The sequence below is a fragment of the Eubalaena glacialis genome, chromosome 1 (assembly GCF_028564815.1).
Source record: "Eubalaena glacialis isolate mEubGla1 chromosome 1, mEubGla1.1.hap2.+ XY, whole genome shotgun sequence".
Taxonomy (NCBI): Eukaryota; Metazoa; Chordata; class Mammalia; order Artiodactyla; family Balaenidae; genus Eubalaena; species Eubalaena glacialis.
In genome coordinates, this window is record NC_083716.1 from 201,439,006 (window position 1) to 201,452,558 (window position 13,553).

Below are 13,553 nucleotides of genomic sequence, written 5' to 3' on the forward strand. Positions count from 1 at the left end.
AGTTGGCAACCCTTAACAGTAGACAGAGCCCCTTTAAATGAACCCTAAAGGGTGTAAAGTTTTCTTGTCCTTTGATGTGATTTAAAATGTCCATTTTGATCATCCCTTCTCTAATCCAAAACTCCCTTTCCCAATCCTCTTGGTTGTTTCTTGTCTTATCTTCCTAGTAAAGAAATAAACACTCCATGGTTGGATGAATGATCAACTGATTATGAACTGAATTTCTTTGTGGAATTTTGTTAAAATAACACTCCTTAGAGCTTGACATGTTTTGTTTGGTTAAGTGCTTGAGGTGTTAGAAGTGAAAAATATTGAGAAGAGCCGAGGGGAACGTTATTGCCATTTGGCAACAGAATAAGAAAATTGTATGTGAACACTCAGTTCTTATCAATCAACCAACTTATCGATCAATTAACTGCAATCAATGCAAGTAATAACAAAACCTCTTTTCTTTATTTGGCAGTTTTTTTTTTTAAGTGTTATGGTGATCATATGCCCAGGATTACCTGGGCCAGTCTTGATTTACTTTAAATCTGTTCTTTTCAATAACACAGGTAAGTATTGATACATTACTGCTAAAGAAAATCTATCTTTCATATTCCAGAAATCCTTCATCAAGAATAGGTATTCTGATTTCATGCTTGGAAAACATCATCACTGCCTCCATAGCAAATGTATACAAAGGCTCACAAGGGAGCAGATGTGAGCATCTGTATATATTATTCACTAAACAAAATTTATCATAAACAACATCAAATAACATTGTTTCCATAAGATATATGCTGGGATATGGAAACAGTCTTGTCTTATGCAGGTGTTACACAATATTTTTAATCATAAGGGATTTTACATTTTTCTCATCTAGCTAAGGAGTAAAATGGAGGGAAAACTGAACTTACTGACAAAACTAACTAAACTATCAACTCACCTACCTTGCAATAGCAGGAATTTCTGTCTTATAAGAATATATTTAAGGGGAGGGGCAAGATGGCGGAAGAGTAAGACGCGGAGATCACCTTCCTTCCCACAGATACAGTAGGAATACATCTACACGTGGAACTACTCCTACAGAACACCCACTGAACGCTGGCAGAAGATGTCAGACCTCCCAAAAGGCAAGAAAATCCCCACGTACTTGGCCGTGTGGATGAAAGGCTCTTGGTGCTCCAGCCAGGCATCAGGGCTGTACCTCTGAGGTGGGAGAGCCAACTTCAGGACACTGGTCCACAAGAGACCTCCCAGCTCCACGTAATACCAAACGGCAGAAATCTCTCAGAGATCTCCATCTCAACATCAAGACCCAGCTTCACTCAACGACCAGCAAGCTACATTGCTGGACACCCTATGCCAAACAACTAGCAAGACAGGAACACAGCCCCATCCATTAACAGAGAGGCTGCCTAAAATCATAATAAGGCCACAGACACCCCAAAACACACCACCAGACGTGGTTCTGCCCACCAGAAAGACAAGATCCAGCCTCATCCACCAGAACACAGGCACTAGTTCCCTCCACCAGGAAACCTACACAACCCACTGAACCAACCTTAGCCACTGGGGACAGATACCAAAAACAACGGGAACTACGAACCTGCAGCCTGTAAAAAGGAGACCCCAAACACAGTAAGATAAGCAAAATGAGAAGACAGAAAAACACACAGCAGATGAAGGAGCAGGGTCAAAACACACCAGACCTAACAAATGAAGAGGAAATAGGTAGTCTACCTGAAAAAGAATTCAGAATAATGATAGTAAGCATGATCCAAAATCTTGGAAATAGAATAGACAAAATGCAAGAAACATTGAACAAGGACGTAGAAGAACTAAAGAGGAACCAAGCAACAATGAAAAGCACAATAAATGAAATTAAAAATACTCTAGATGGGATCAATAGCAGAATAACTGAGGCAGAAGAATGCATAAGTGACCTGGAAGATAAAATGGTGGAAATAACTACTGCAGAGCAGAATAAAGAAAAAAGAATGAAAAGAACTGAGGACAGTCTCAGAGACCTCTGGGACGACATTAAACACACCAACATTCGAATTATAGGGGTCCCAGAAGAAGAAGAGAAAAAGAAAGGGACTGAGAAAATATTTGAAGAGATTATAGTTGAAAACTTCCCTAATATGGGAAAGGAAATAGTTAATCAAGTCCTGGAAGCACAGAGAGTCCCATACAGGATAAATCCACGGAGAAACACACCAAGACACATATTAATCAAACTATCAAAAATTAAATATAAAGAAAACATATTAAAAGCAGCAAGGGAAAAACAACAAATAACACACAAGGGCATCCCCATAAGGTTAACAGCTGATCTTTCAGCAGAAACTCTGCAAGCCAGATGGGAGTGGCAGGATATCCTTAAAGTGATGAAGGAGAAAAACCTACAACCAAGATTACTCTACCCAGCAAGGATCTCATTCAGATTTGATGGAGAAATTAAAACCTTTACAGACAAGCAAAAGCTGAGAGAGTTCAGCACCACCAAACCAGCTTTACAACAAATGCTAAAGGAACTTCTCTAGGCAAGAAACACAAGAGAAGGAAAACACCTACAATAACAAACCCAAAACATTTAAGAAAATGGGACTAGGAACATACATATCAATAATTACCTTAAATGTAAATGGATTAAATGCTCCCACCAAAAGACACAGACTGGCTGAATAGATACAAAAACAAGACCCATATATATGCTGTCTACAAGGGACCCACTTCAGACCTAGAGACACATACAGACTGAAAGTGAGGGGATGGAAAAAGATATTCCATGCAAATGGAAATCAAAAGAAAGCTGGAGTAGCAATTCTCATATCAGACAAAATAGACTTTAAAATAAAGACTATTACAAGAGACAAAGAAGGACACTACATAATGATCAAGGGATCGATCCAAGAGGAAGGTATAACAATTGTAAATATTTATGCACCCAACATAGGAGCACCTCAATACATAAGGCAAATACTAACAGCCATAAAAGGGGAAATCGACAGTAACACAATCATAGTAGGGGACTTTAACACCCCACTTTCACCAATGGACAGATCATCCAAAATGAAAATAAATAAGGAAACACAAGCTTTAAATGATACATTAAACAAGATGGACTTAATTGATATTTATAGGACATTCCACCCAAAAACAACAGAATACACATTTTTCTCAAGTGCTCATGGAACATTCTCCAGGATAGATCATATCTTGGGTCACAAATCAAGCCTTGGTAAATTTTAAAAAATTGAAATCGTATCAAGTATCTTTTCCAACCACAACGTTATGAGACTAGATATCAATTACAGGAAAAGATCTGTAAAAAATACAAACACATGGAGGCTACACAATACACTACTTAATAACGAAGTTATCACTGAAGAAATCAAAGGGGAAATCAAAAAATACCTAGAAACAAATGACAATGGAGACACGACGACCCAAAACCTATGGGATGCAGCAAAAGCAGTTCTAAGAGGGAAGTTTATAGCAATACAAGCCTATATCAAGAAACAGGAAACATCTCGAATAAACAACCTAACTTTGCACCTAAAGCAATTAGAGAAAGAAGAACAAAAAAACCCCAAAGCTAGCAGAAGGAAAGAAATCATAAAGATCAGATCAGAAATAAATGAAAAAGAAATGAAGGAAACAATAGCAAAAATCAATGAAACTAAAAGCTGGTTCTTTGAGAAGATAAACAAAATTGATAAACCATTAGCCAGACTCATCAAGAGAAAAGGGGAGAAGACTCAAATCAATAGAATTAGAAATGAAAAAGGAGAAGTAACCACTGACACTGCAGAAATACAAACGATCATGAGAGATTACTACAAGCAACTCTATGCCAATAAAATGGACAACCTGGAAGAAATGGACAGATTCTTAGAAATGCACAACCTGCCGAGACTGAACCAGGAAGAAATAGAAAATATGAACAGACCAATCACAAGCACTGAAATTGAAACTGTGATTAAAAATCTTCCAACACACAAAAGCCCAGGACCAGATGGCTTCACAGGCGAATTCTATCAAACAGTTAGAGAAGAGCTAACACCTATCCTTCTCAAACTCTTCCAAAATATTGCAGAGGGAGGAACACTCCCAAACTCATTCTACGAGGCCACCATCACCCTGATACCAAAACCAGACAAAGATGTCACAAAGAAAGAAAACTACAGGCCAATATCACTGATGAACATAGATGCAAAAATCCTCAACAAAATACTAGCAAACAGAATCCAACAGCACATTAAAAAGATTATACACCATGATCAAGTGGGGTTTATTCCAGGAATGCAAGGATTCTTCAATATACGCAAATCAATCCACGTGATACATCATATTAACAAAGTGAAGGAGAAAAACCATATGATCATCTCAATAGATGCAGAGAAAGCTTTCGACAAAATTCAACACCCATTTATGATAAAAGCCCTGCAGAAAGTAGGCATAGAGGGAACTTTCCTCAACATAATAAAGGCCATATATGACAAACCCACAGCCAACATTGTCCTCAATGGTGAAAAACTGAAACCATTTCCACTAAGATCAGGAACAAGACAAGGTTGCCCACTCTCACCACTATTATTCAACATAGTTTTGGAAGTGTTAGCCACAGCAATCAGAGAAGAAAAAGAAATAAAAGGAATCCAAATCGGAAAAGAAGAAGTAAAGCTGTCACTGTTTGCAGATGATATGATACTATACATAGAGAATCCTAAAGATGCTACTAGAAAACTACTAGAGCTAATCAATGAATTTGGTAAAGTAGCAGGATACAAAATTAATGCACAGAAATCTCTTGCATTCCTATATACTAATGATGAAAAATCTGAAAGTGAAATTAAGAAAACACTCCCGTTTACCATTGCAACAAAAAGAATAAAATATCTAGGAATAAACCTACCTAAGGAGACAAAAGACCTGTATGCAGAAAATTATAGGACACTGATGAAAGAAATTAAAGATGATACAAATAGATGGAGAGATATACCATGTTCTTGGATTGGAAGAATCAACATTGTGAAAATGACTCTGCTACCCAAAGCAATCTACAGATTCAATGCAATCCCTATCAAACTACCACTGCCATTTTCCACAGAACTAGAACAAAAAATTTCACAATTTGTATGGAAACACAAAAGACCCCGAATAGCCAAAGCAATCTTGAGAATGAAAAATGGAGCTGGAGGAATCAGGCTCCCTGACTTCAGACTATATTACAAAGCTACAGTAATCAAGACAGTTTGGTACTGGCACAAAAACAGAAATATAGATCAATGGAACAGGATAGAAAGCCCAGAGATAAGCCCACGCACATATGGTCACCTTATCTTTGATAAAGGAGGCAAGCATATACAGTGGAGAAAAGACAGCCTCTTCAATAAGTGGTGCTGGGAAAATTGGACAGGTACATGTAAAAGTATGAAATTAGAACACTCCCTGACACCATACACAAAAATAAACTCAAAATGGATTAAAGACCTAAGTGTAAGGCCAGACACTATCAAACTCTTAGAGGAAAACATAGGCAGAACACTCTATGACATAAATCACAGCAAGATCCTTTTTGACCCAGCTCCTAGAGAAATGGAAATAAAAACACAAATAAACAAATGGGACCTAATGAAACTTAAAAGCTTTTGCACAGCAAAGGAAACCATAAACAAGACCAAAAGACAACCCTCAGAATGGGAGAAAATATTTGCAAATGAAGCAACTGACAGAGGATTAATCTCCAAGATTTACAAGCAGCTCATGCAGCTCAATAACAAAAAAACAAACAACCCAATCCAAAAATGGGCAGAAGACCTAAATAGACATTTCTCCAAAGAAGATATACAGATGGCCAACAGACACATGAAAGAATGCTCAACATCATTAATCATTAGAGAAATGCAAATCAAAACTACAATGAGGTATCATCTCACACCGGTCAGAATGGCCATCATCAAAAAATCTAGAAACAGTAAATGCTGGAGAGGGTGTGGAGAAAAGGGAACACTCTTGCACTGTTGGTGGGAATGTAAATTGATACAGCCACTATGGAGAACAGTATGGAGGTTCCTTAAAAAACTAAAAATAGAACTACCATACGATCCAGCAATCCCACTACTGGGCATATACCCTGAGAAAACCATAATTCAGAAAGAGTCATGTACCAAAATATTCATTGCAGCTCTGTTTACAATAGCCAGGACATGGAAGCAACCTAGGTGTCCATCATCGGATGAATGGATAAAGAAGATGTGGCACATATATACAATGGAATATTACTCAGCCATAAAAAGCAATGAAATGGAGGTATTTGTAATGAGGTGGATGGAGTTAGAGTCTGCCATACAGAGTGAAGTAAGTCAGAAAGAGAAAAAGAAATACAGTATGCTAACACATATATATGGAATCTAAGGAAAAAAAAAAAAAAGGTCATGAAGAACCTAGTGGCAAGATGGGAATAAAGACACAGACCTACTAGAGAATGGACTTGAGGATATGGGGAGGGGGAGGGGTGAGATGTGACAGGGTGAGAGAGTGTCATGGACATATATACACTACCAAATGTAAAATAGATAACTAGTGGGAAGCAGCCGCATAGCACAGGGAGATCAGCTCGGTGCTTTGTGACCACCTAGAGGGGTGGGATAGGGAGGGTGGGAGGGAGGGAGATGCAAGAGGGAAGAGATATGGGAACATATGTATATGTATAACTGATTCACTTTGTTATAAAGCAGAAAGTAACACACCATTGTAAAGCAATTATACTTCAATAAAGATGTTTAAAAAAAAAAAAAAAGAATATATTTAAGTATTTTGAGCAATATTTTTCTTCATTAAGTAGTAAGGAGTGTTATAAGATGGAATTAATGTATTTCTAGAGAGTTTATTAAAAGCCGAAGTAATATTTGGCATGTATGTTGGAAACATTATTCATTTGCATATAATGAAATGTATTTATGTATGAAAATTATTAGACAAACACAGTCATACCAACTATAAAAGACATGATACTAACAATTAAATCTTGAATTATCAGGAGAAATGGTTTATCAAGACAATTTTGGAAGCAATCTGATCACAACCAGAAGAGGGCAGTAGAATATATCTTAAAGCAACAACCATGCAAAAACAGAAAAAAAAAAAATCCCAATATTTTGTTCCTCAAGTTTTCCTTTAGAGTTACGACACCTATATATCTACTTAATTTTGTTCTTTTCAATAAAGATGATTAGGTATCCACCAAAAAACTATTAGAACTAATAAATGAATTCAGCAAAGTTGTATGATACAAGATTAAAATACAGAAATCTGTTGCTTTTCTATACACTAATAATGAACTAACAGAAAAAGAAAGCAAAAAAAAAAATCTGCTTAAAATCACATGAAAAAGAATAAAATACCTAAGAATAAACTTAACCAAAAAGGTGAAAGACTTATACTCTGAAAACTATAAAAGACTGATGAAGGAAACTGAAAATACATAGAAATGGAAAGATCTTCTGTATCCTTGGATTGGAAGAATTAATATTGTTAAAATGTCCCTGCTACCCAAAGCAATCTACAGATTTAATGCAATCCCTATGAAATACCCATGACATTTTTCATAGAACTAGAACAAAAAACCCTAAAATTTATATGGAACCACAAAAGACCATGAATTGCCAAAGCAATCTTGAGAAAAAAGAACAAAGCTGGAGGTATCATGCTCCCTGACTTCAGACTATACACAAAGCTACAGTAATCAAAACAGACTGGTACTGGCACAAAAACAGACACACAGAGCAATGGAACAGAATAGAGAGCCCAGAAATAAACCCACACACCTTGGGTCAATTAATCTATGACAAAGGAGGCAAGAATATGCAATGCAGAAAAGACAGTCTCTTTAATAAGTGGTGCTGGGAAAACTTGACAGCTACATGTAAAAGAATGAGATTAGAACATTTCCTCATACCATATACAAAAATAAACTCAAAATGGATTAAAGGCTTAAATGTAAGACTTGAAACCATAAAACTCCTAGAAGAGAACATAGGCAAAACACTCTTTCACATAAATCATGGTAATATATTTTTTTTGGATCTGTCTCCTAAGGCAAAAGAAATAAAAGCAAAAATAAACAAATGGGACCTAATTAAACTTAAAAACTTTTGCACAGCAAAGGAAACCATCAACAAAACAAAAGACAACCTACTAAATGGGAGAAAATATTTACAAATAATATGACTAACAAGGGGTTAATATCCAAAATATATAAACAACTTATATAACTCAATATCAAAAAAACAAACAACCCAATTAAAAATTGGGAAGAAGACTTAAATAGACATTTTTCCAAAGAATACATACAGATAGCTAACAGGCAGAAGAAAGGATGCTCAACATCACTAATCATCAGAGAAATGCAAGTCAAAAGCACAATGAGATATTACCTCACACCTGTCAGAGTGGCTATCATCAAAAAGTCTACAAATAACAAATGTTGGTGAGGATGTGGAGAGAAGGGAACTGTTGTACTCTGTTGGTGGGAATGTAAATTGGTGCACCCACTATGGAAAACAGTATGCTGGTTCCTCAAAAAACTAAAAATAGAGCTATCATATGATCCAGCAATTCCACTCCTGGGTATATATCCGAAAAAAACAAAAACATTATTTCAAAAAGATACATGCACCCCAATGTTCACAGCAGCATTGTTTACAATAGCCAAGATATGGAAGCAACCCAAGTGTCCATCAACAGATGAATAGTTAAAGAAGACACAATGGAATATTACATAGCCATAATAAATAATGAAATTCTGCCATTTGCAACAATGTGGATGGAACTAGGGAGTATTATGCTTACTGAAATAAGTCAGACAGAGAAAGACAAATACTATATGTTATCACGTATATGTGAAATCAAAAAATAAAACAAACAAATATATATAACAAAACAGAAACAGATTCACAGATATAGAAAACAAACTAGTGGTTACCAGTGGGGAGAAGGGAGGGGGAGGGGCAAGATAGGAGTAGGGTATTAAGAGATACAAACCACTATGTATAAAATAGATAACCAACGAGGATATATTACACAGCACAGGGAAAGAGCCATTATTTTGTAATAACTTGAAATGGAGTATAATCTATAAAAATATTGAATCACTATGCTGTACCCCTGAATCTAATGTAATATTGTAAACCAATTATACTTTAACAAAAAGAAATCACAAATCGCACACCGTAAAAAGATGGTGGCTTGAAATTGGCCACAGTGGGAATATTAACACTAAAGAAATCGGTAAATGCAAATCAGGCCTTGATATTGTTTTATGGGCTGTCTAGACTAAGAGTGAGTAAACTATAGACTCATGGGCTGACTTGCTAACCAAGTTTTATTGGAATACAACCACATCCATTCATTTACATGTTGTCCTTGGCCCAAAAGCTGAAAATATTTACACTCTGGCCCTTTCCAGAAAAAGTCTACTGACTTTTTCTAAATAATAAGTTCTAGACTTAAGAAATTGGTAAAGAAAATAAAATGCTAATAGTACAGATTAAAGTTCAAATTGTGCTGTTACATTGCAAATAGCGCGTGCGCGTGCACACACACACACAATGAAGAAAAATAAGTCCAATATTCAAACACTATTATCTAGCTAAACAAAGAAGGTGCTGGCCTCATTGACAAAAGAGTGTGAAGAATGTCAGCTCTCCCTCCAGGATATGTGCCATATTCATCCACCTGTCACCATCTCCACTGCTGCTGCACTAGTCCAAGTCCCTTCCATGTCTCACCACAGCGCCTTTTCACTTGTTTCCCTGATGCCGATCTTGCCTTCTAAAACCCATTCTCAACACAGTAGGTAGAAGAAACTTTAAGAAATCAAAACTACACCCCCACAGGAACCTCCTTTAGAATAAAGCCCATTTAGAATGAAGCCCAAACTCCTTGCCAGATCACACAAGCCCTACATTTTGAAGCCCTGCTCACCTCTCTGACCGTACTATGTACCACATCAAACTCATTCCTGTCCTCAAGCCTTTGCTCTTCCTTGGCAAGGAAAGTTCTTCTCCAAGACCTTTGCCTTTCTGGCTTCTTGACATTGTATAACAGCTTGAATATGGCTCCTTGGAGAGGCCTTGCCGTCCACCTGATCTAAACCAGCATCTGCAGTACCTTGGCCCCAAGTCACCCTAGCCCAGTCACCTGTACTGTTTCAGTTGCCTCATGACACATTTCACTGTCTGCATTATCTTTTCTTGTTCACTAGTTGATCTTTATTCCACTGTATCCTGAGAGTCTCGAATGTCCTAGGCAAATCGTAGGCATTTAATAATTATTGGTTGAATGAATGCATGAACAAATGAACAAAGGAAAACTCGTGTTACCTGACCCCAAGTCCAAAGCTCTTCCCACCACAGCATGACACTTTCTGTTTTAGACTGACAACTCTGAATGTTATCCCATTCTTCCTTGTATGAAAGCTTACGATCTCCTAGAATTGTCACATACACGAGTTTAGGTTCCTGTAACCTGGCTTCTGCTTACCTTTCCAGGCTCAGATCTGATTTTCACTAGTGTCCCACGGTCTCCGCACACCAGCAACACCAAACTGCTGTACTAGTAATTCGGTTTCAGTACTTCTATAGTAATTACTAAGACAGCCCTGCAACTTCATGGATCTCTTGTTTTGTAAATGCTGCTCCTTCTACCTAGAGAGCTCTGGCCCATCTTATTTCTAGGGCAAGTTCCTATTCAATCTTTAAAACCTATCAGTCTTTAAAACCTATCCCAAATGCAAACCCCGCTATGACTCTTCCCGTATGCCTTCTCCCCAGAGTTAATCACGCACCCCAGCAGGATATCTTCTACAGCCTTCCATTACAGCACTTACAACTCTGCTCGTTGCATTGGCATGTGTTTTCAAGTCTGGGGTTCCAGAGCCCACAGTTGCTGTCAATTTTGTATCTCTAGGACTTAGTGCCTGGTATACAGTAGGGAATAAACAACTGTTGCTACACTGAATGCCTCTTGCATGAAATCTGAGAACAGCCTTCTCCCAAGTCCTCTCTCTTCCAAGATAAACCTATAAACCATGAGATAATGATCAGTATGTTAACTGATCAATAAATATGTGCATACTAATAGCCTCGCCAACAGCTCCTGGTGATTGGACTATGCTGACTTCTACGTTTCCCAACAGTCTACTCTATTTTTCCTAAGGCATATGATCTGTCTGGTTAAATTCAAAATGTTCTTACATTCCCTTAACAAACCTCTCAAAAGTCCTCTTCTTCAGTTTCTATTCTATTTACCCACCAAAGCCTGCCAACTCTCTGCCTGTGATTCTCTCACACTGGATCCTTCCTCGTTATTTCCTCACCTCCTAGTCTAGGCTCTTATCAGCTCCAGCCACAACGAATGGGTTACATACAGCTGGATGTCTGTGGCCAGGGTCTCCCCCCGCCCCCGTTCTAAAGCACTCCAGGTGCAGCTAAGACAACCTTCCCCTAATTAAAACCTCCAGGAAGCCGCTCCCTCAGCCCTCAGAGACTTGCGGGACGGTGCCCGCCTTGCCCGCCCTGTTACCCCCAACACCTTGCAGAAATGCAAAGCTCCTTCTCGGTGCCTCCACACCTAGTCCAGTTTCGAGCTGTTTACTTGCGCGTTAGCTGACCCAGCAAGATGAACTCCTGTGTCAGACCAAAGCCCTACAGGTGTTTCTTGTTTGTTCTTTTCCCCATCCCTAACAGCCAGTTTTTCACCAAGTCATGTCGACTCTACCTTCAAAATAGCTCTTGAGCCCGAGAACTTGCTCTCCATCTCCACGCCAACACCAGTATTCCAGCCATCACTGCCTTTCCCTTGGACCGTGAAGATCCTCCGTTCTCATCACCCTGCTTCCACCCTTGCCTTTCTATGCTCTCCAAATCCAAGGACGTCACACTCTAAGTGCATGATGGCTTCCCGCTGCTCATAACAGAATCTAAATCCCCTGCCATGTCCCATAGGCAGATCTATGATCTGGATCTTGCTGACTTTCCAACGTAGTATCACACCACCCCCTCTTTCTATCACTACACAGCAGCCCCTCTGCCCTCTTCTGAGCCCTGGGGTCCCTGCACTTCCTGTTTCAACTGCTTGAAATGAGCTTCCCCTGGCTTTTCCCATGGTTGATGATTTCTCATCTTTCAACTTCCAACTCAAAAACTATTTCTTCAGAGAGGTATTCTAGAACCATCTTTCTAAGGTAGCCTTCACTCTCTGTCCATTCTAGGATAAGAACTTGATCTTACTGCCCAGTGTGTCTGCAGCACCTACCATAATTTCTAGCATAAACCATGTTTTAAGTAATATTTATTGGATGATTAAAATAACTCACTATGCATATAGGACATGTTTTTCACTTCTGTCTTTGCTCATGCATACCCTCCACCTAGAAGGCCCTCCTACTCCTTTCTTTTATAACCAGCCAGTGTCCGTTATTTATTCTGTGAGACAATTTAAGATTTACATCACAAAGAAATGTTTTCTAACCAACTTTCCTATCGCACTCTTTTTTCTTCACACACACACGTGCGCGTGCGCCAAAACACAAGTTTTGGCTTAAACTATATAATATTTTCAAACACTTTTCTTTCCTTCTAGAAATGTTTGAGATAAATATATGCTCAGGACCAGAGAACAGGTATGTAACATTTTCCACTGTCACCCCATGGACTTCATATACCCTAGTGCCTCCAGGAGGTTAACACTTCCTGAGTAAAATTAAAACCTCCCATTCCAGATGGTAATTCCAAAATAAATGTGGGAAAGGGGCACATGAATAGAGCTGGAGAAACTGATTGTCATGAGGACTTAATGGGGTGGGGATTGGGAGCTAGCAAGGGGTTTCTTGGTTAAGGAACCAAGATCAGGAAAGGGGTAGAATTTATGTTAAAAGTCAAGACTGGGGGAAATGAAAGAAAACAAGTGAAGGAGACAGTCAAAATGATTTCTCTCTATTTAAACAATGTTTAAAAGGCTGACTTTTTTATAACCTTCTGGTTAACAAAAGGTTGACTCTTTTAGCTGATGCTAACATTTTTAGGCCTCTCGCAAAATTACAGAGGGAGGGCTTCTAAAGAATAGACATATTAGTAAAAGGAGGGAAACTTAAATCTACTTCATCCTAAACACATCACCATTCCCCCTCCTCCCACTAGCCCCCCCCCAAAAAATCCTGATCTCCCATACAAACCTCATGTATCTTTAAAATATTCCTCTATTTATGGATTTATTTTTTTCAGATTACAGCAATGTATACATTTTATATTCATTCTTTCTTTTGGAGAGCCTGTACCAATATCTCAAAGCTCAATCCGACCAACGCCTGTTGTCAGTTCTCAGATATTTGGTTATACTTGTGCATGCAAAACAAGGTGGTCATTAAGAGCACAGACTCTGGAGTCAGCATCTCTGGGATTTTAACCCCAGCAATCCCACTTAGTAGCTGTATAAACTTGAGCATGTTATTTAAGCTCTCTGTGCTTCAGTTTCTTCATCTGGAAAAATGGAAGTTTTAT

At 38.3% G+C, this 13,553-nt stretch overlaps 1 protein-coding gene across 4 annotated transcripts in view; it reads right to left on the bottom strand.

Moving 5' to 3' along the window:
• HECW2 (HECT, C2 and WW domain containing E3 ubiquitin protein ligase 2) overlaps positions 1–13,553 on the bottom strand; it is a 407,233-nt gene that overhangs the window by 105,978 nt on the left and 287,702 nt on the right. The window lies entirely within an intron of this gene.